Here is a 6588-nt window from a genome sequence, read left to right on the forward strand (position 1 = left end):
TATTTTCCTTTTTTTTTTTTTTTTTTTTTTTTACCGGCTACCCAAGAGCAAGAGCCCGTGCTGGCACTTATCCAGCTTAATTTAGACTGACTGACAGACTTTCCATATTTTTATTTTTTGCTTTTGAATTATTTTTTACTTGCTTTTTTTGTTATTTTGTTATGCTTTTTTTTTATTATTTTTTATGTTTTATGCAGTGACTTGATTAATGTTTATAGAAATTATACGTAAATTAGAATCTCTGGTTACAACTTAGTTATTGTTATGGTCGGTTCTTTCTTTGCTTCTTTCCACGTTTACGTAACGTCATTATTAATAATAATAATAATAATAATAATAATAATAATTTATTATTATTATTATTATTATTATTATTATTATTATTATTATTATTATTATTATTATCGACGGTACCTAGAATAATATTATTATTATTATTATTATAATTATTATTATTATTAATTAATAATAATAATTATAATTATTATTATTATTATTATTATTATTATTATTATTATTATTATTAATAATGGAGAAACAAATCCACAGTTATGTAAGGGTACATCTATTTAAATATAACTCTCAACAGAGTGCTTTCGTTAATCTGTTCGAAAAAGGGACTCGAACAGATTCCCGAAAGCTCTCTGTAGAGATGTATCTTTAAATATATGTACCATTACATAACTGTGGATTTGTTGTTCCATTTCAAGACTCATAATAATAATAATAATAATAAAATAATAATAATAATAATAATAATAATAATAATAATGAAACAAGACCCATGTAACGAGGCTATAATATCGACAATTAAAAGTCACAGTAGTGTTAAAAATTTGTATGTACAAAGTTAAAAACTAAAAGTAGATACTTTCAGATATGGAGTAGTAACTGAGAGTCTCTCCTCTTCGTTTTTAACTTTGTACATAAATATTTTTAACACTACTGTGGCTTTTAATTCTGAATAATAATAATAATAATAATAATAATAATAATAATAATAATAATAATAATATCTAAAAACTCCGACTACACACACACAGGTAGCCTAAGCAAATTACTGGAGAGCCTCATTAAACTTCTCACGATATCCATTGGGGTGATTTAAGAGCGCTTGCGAACATGACTGACGGGGCTTAATAAGAAAAACAGGACTCAGTCATCCGCACGTCATCATTTTAACATGCAAGAATAATTAGACTTCTCAGTATGTTTGTTGAGTTAGACGTCTTTACTGCCGTCCAAAGCAGGGTATAAAACCATCTCTCAATTCACTGATTCAACAAACATTTTTTCAAGTAAATTGTTACCTGTTATGTATTCTTCAGCTAAAAGCACATCCCAAATCATCTGTGAAACAGGGACTTTGCTAAACTGTAAATTTTTAATCGTCCATATCGCGTTCAGAATAGCAATTAAGGTAATCAGTTCTAATGTTTTTTTGTTTTATCTCTTTCCTCTCTTCCGCTCCGAAGTTCCATATAGTCTCTATAACTCGTGATGTGTAATCTCTTTTATTAAAACGTCTCACCCCTTATATTACATCTTGTGGCAATAATGTTACTTCTTCCTTGTTTGGCTTGCGAATTCTTCTCGGATGGTTTTATTTCGATGTTAGTGAGTGTTCTATTACGCATAGTAGGACAATTAAAAGAACTACAGAGCAACTTTGCAACTTGATAGGTTGATTGACGCTTTTGCAGAGTGAAATGTATATAATGTTCCTGTGAATACCATAAAACTACCCGTACAAGATTTAGTCAAAAATATAGTTTAATGCACAAGTATAATAAATTTGGAAGCTCTTTTCTCAATGTTTCATAATCCCTGTGCACTACAGATGGTAGGGTTCTCTCATGATGCATTGGTTTCGAAACTAGGACCATAACGAAACTTCATTCTACACCTTTTTGAGATTGTACAGGCAGGAATACTGGATGCCACAGTTATCAAACTGGTTAACAAATCATCGAAGCGCACCTGGTAGGCCATACATCTTTTATTCAGAATTTATAGTAGGGACAATGGAAAATATAATGAGACTTCCTATTACGTCTAAATAAGGTGCCAGTAATATCTTTCCTTTACTGTTATTAAGAGGGTAACAAACCACAAAAAAGGATAGAAATATTCAGTAGGTGGAGGTGCAAAAAGTGCTATTGCCCTCGGGCGATGGAAACACTTGCCAAAAATGTACGTTAGCAAGGGCAAGGTCATGAGGGTACATGAACACGAGGAAGATAGAGCAGTGAATGCCAGTACGGATGGTGGAAGAATGGAAGTGGTAGATTCAAACATACACATGGAAGTGAATGTAATGAACGATTCCAGAACGAGAGAAGAGATGGATCACTGACTGTTTGAAGCAAGGGAAATAGCTGCTTTTGTGCAAAATGTACAAAAGAAGAGTAGCCATGGAAGCATTAGTTACAGTATGAAAGAATTGTTGACATCCTCACATTACAGAAGCATAGTCTGCATGACGAATGCAAATTAAACAAAAAATTTAAAAACTGTTGCGATGAATTGTCTGTATAGGATGATACGTAGAGGAAGTATGGCTAAAGGCGTAAGAAATGTAGATACAACGATATGGTAAATAGAGGAAAAGTTAGCTTAGTTGTTTTTGAAGTGGTTTGGTCATGTGGGGAGAACAGAAAACGAGTGGTTGTTCTTGGAAGAAAGAGGGAGAAAGACCAAGATATCGTCAGCTACATAGGATTAAAGTATTGGCATTGTAGGACGTTAGTATCCAAGGCATATGAAAGACTTTTACAGCTGATTTCATCTTGAGAAAAAAATTCGATAATTGTATTACAAAAAATTGTTATTGGCTGTGAATGTTTGCATTATTTGGAGTGTTTGGAAGAAAAAAGGGAGGAAGACCAAGAGAGTGACAGCTGCATAGGACTGGAAGTTTTGGCATGGTGGGACCTTAACATCCAAGGTACACAAATTACTTTTACAGGTGACTTTACCCTGAGAAAAAAAATCAATGATAAGGACATTAAACAAAATTTTGGCTTATTCATAATAATTTTTATGCAGACAAGAACGCCATGTACAGTCATTTATTCTCTTGAAGCAACGTGATGAAGATATCAGCAGAGAATATGATGGGTCACTTAAGCATAAAAACCAACCCCGTTTGTTAGGCGAGACACAATCAAGACATCTGTAACTGGAGTGCAAATAATGGCTGTTCAGTGCAGAAGACTCATAGACCAGGTTGCTGATCGCAAATCTGGAGCTTCTTATTTTAAAATTTTTAAAATGTTAGTAATCTTAAATGTTATAGGACCTAATAAAGACATCACGAACTTGAACACACACACACTGCCTGTTCGGCCAGAAGACTTGTAGCCCAATTTGTCATCAGAACTGTTAATTCTCTTGTGGAAGATAAATTACCTTGATCTTGTCTTGCATCATTCGCTCCTCAGTATGTATTTTTCATCATGGCGTTCATACAAAAGAGATGAGTTGCAATTCAAGATCAACAAATTGCTGGGGAAAATAAAGTAAAAAAAAAAAAAGTGCAGTTAAATAAAAGAAGGAAAATAAATAGAAAATGCGATGCAGTATTAGTAAATTGATAAATAAAAGAATTAGAATCCGATTTAGGAGAAGTAAACTGATGAATAAAAAAATCAAAATAGGTAAAAAATAAAATTCACTTAAAATATAAACAAAATGAAAATAAATGAACGCACAACAAATTATAGTTTCCAAAAGATACAAGACACGGAAGAATGTTGACAATGTAAAAAAAAAATCACTAAATTGAAATTAAAATGAGACATTTCTCCGACCTTGGTCAAAGGCCATCAGACCCAGTAATAATGAGCGAAGGGGAATCCCCCCAACATGTGAACTCACAGCACGACTTTGGTTATAGGAAGGGAATTGTTAATTAAATGTTTAATTAGGAATCCTGTAAGAATGAGGTTAAGTTAGTATAAAGAATGCCAAGCATAAATGCTTGACACATATTCAATGAAAGTTAGCTGATAAGCAAATTGATTATTATTATTATTATTATTATTATTATTATTATTATTATTATTATTATTATTATACCTGATGTGTAGACAGCGAAAAGGAGTTAACCAGAAAACCATCACCTTTGATAGGAAGTCTCGTGCGGAGTTAGTGCCGTCAGTGCACCTCACGCGACGCACTGTCGGCATTACTTAAGGATCTTTGCAGTGTCCCTTCGGCCCCTAGCTCCAACCCCTTTCGTCCCTCTTACATTCCACCTTCCATCTTAGTTTCCACCTTCTCCTAAGAATAGTTTCAACATTTTCGGCGTCGAATGAACTCTTAGGTCCCAGTGCTTGGCCTTTGGCCTAAATTTTATATTGCAAATCCAATTCCATAGAAAGTTCCCACTTGGCAGGAACTCCATTTAGAAATGGAGAAAGAATATATACATATGTATATATATATATATATATATATATATATATATATATATATATATATATATATATATATATATAATATATATATATATATAGTATATATATATACATATATATATATATATATATATATATATATATATATATATATATATATATATATATATATATATATATATATATATATATAAAGCAATATATATATGGTATATATATATAAATTTTTAATGTATATGGATAAGTAAACATATCTTATTGTCCAACCTCTCTAAATAATAGGGCAGTTGTTAAGTAATCTCCCAGTTGCGCCTTTAGATCCTTGTATTTCATCACCTTTATTTCCTGTATCTCTCCATCTCTCTGTCCGACCACTTCTGCTCCCTCTGTTCATTATCTTAAACGCTGAAAGTCGTAAAATCAAGCAATTTATAAAGAATACATATGCAAATTAGCAAGAGGAGTATCTTGATGAAAAACTCATCAGCATCTCCATTCTAAAATGCGTTCAGACGCTAATATCCTTCCATCAGATCGTTGTCTTGGCTTTAGCAGAATCGACAAGAAGCAACTTCAGAGTGAAGTGACAGAGCAGAAAACGATCAGATTATCAGATCAGCCCCTGTAACAGCTGCATCCCACAGCTGCATGTTTATAAGTAGCTTGTGAAGGTGGTGTGACGCGATTACCGCTAATCTGGCATCTTGTAGAAGTATTGTTAAGGGCTGAACAGAATCGTGAAGTCTGGTGGAAAGATTGGTACAGAGGAGTTAAAATATACTGGAAGACTTGCTCTTTAGAACTCAGCTCCTAGACCAGCACAATTTCTCCTATTTCTAACACTTCATCGCCATAAACATGTCCTGCAATATGTTGTCAGACAAAAACGCAGGTTTGTGAACAGTCATTCCGTTGGAAGAAGAAGAAGAAGAAGAAGAAGAAGAAGATGGGGCAAAAACAGATGTTTAATTTTATGAGCAAGTGGAATCACACCTGTATTCTGATACCACACAGTAATGTTTGTGATTGAATATGATTTTATAGTCTCGCCATGAAAGGTTGTCCAAATTGTTGGAGATCACCTGTGAAATTGCACCATCTCTATCGATGTAAAATTTTATCTCTCTCTCTCTCTCTCTCTCTCTGTCTGTCTGTCTGTCTCTCTCTCTCTCTCACGCATACAACACACACACACACACACACACATCACACACACACGTATTTATTCAACATTCACGCTTTACAGACACACACACACAAACACACAATAAGTAACACGATCAAAACGTCGAAAGTCAAAAACCAATATTAAGTTTCTGTTAATTGTATTTATTCTAATTCATTCACCAAAAATTAATAACTAATGCTTTACAGAGACAGAATTCAGCAACAAAACTACAGTAATAAGCAATAACGAGAGAGAGAGAGAGAGAGAGAGAGAGAGAGAGAGAGAGAGAGATATATTAAAACGTTGATGAAAGTCACAGCACTGCTTTCTGTAACTAATATATATGGTGACACCATCTCACAATTTCCTCGCTCAGAAATGTTGCAACCGAACTCAGGGGTCTGATGCGAGCTGGAACGAGCCACGGTGGTTTCCTGGAAGTCTGTACAATGAATGAGTGAGCTGTGACATTTTAGACAATTGAAATAATCATAGACAATTCACAGTGACATTATCCTTGTGGTGGAGATCAGATCTCTGATATATATCTCTCTTGTTGTCCGATTGCGCTGGCCTTATGCCAGCACTGGTTCTTGCTCTTCATAGCAACAAAATCAGCGGCAGGAAATCCCTGCAAAAACAGGACAAACCAAAACAATCTGATACGCTTGGTTCAAGGTGACAGGCGGCCGACACCTTACCCCAGTCAGTTTCAGGAAGGCACATTGTTTATTGCCGTGTTATTTCTTACATGTCTGTTTAAGAATGAATGAATTTACATATTTGTTGGTTTATTTTTCTTTGTTATTTTTCTTTGTTATTTCTCTCTCTCTTATCTCTCTCTCTCTCTCTCTCTCTCTCTCTCTCTCTCTCTCTCTCTCTACAAAGGTGCTGCTTTTAAGTAAATGGCGCTTTGATTCTTTCTCCATGTAAATGTCTGCTTGAATAATAATAATAATAATAATAATAATAATAATAATAATAATAATAATAATAATA

This window comes from Macrobrachium rosenbergii, chromosome 20 (assembly GCF_040412425.1).
Source record: "Macrobrachium rosenbergii isolate ZJJX-2024 chromosome 20, ASM4041242v1, whole genome shotgun sequence".
Lineage (NCBI taxonomy): Eukaryota > Metazoa > Arthropoda > Malacostraca > Decapoda > Palaemonidae > Macrobrachium > Macrobrachium rosenbergii.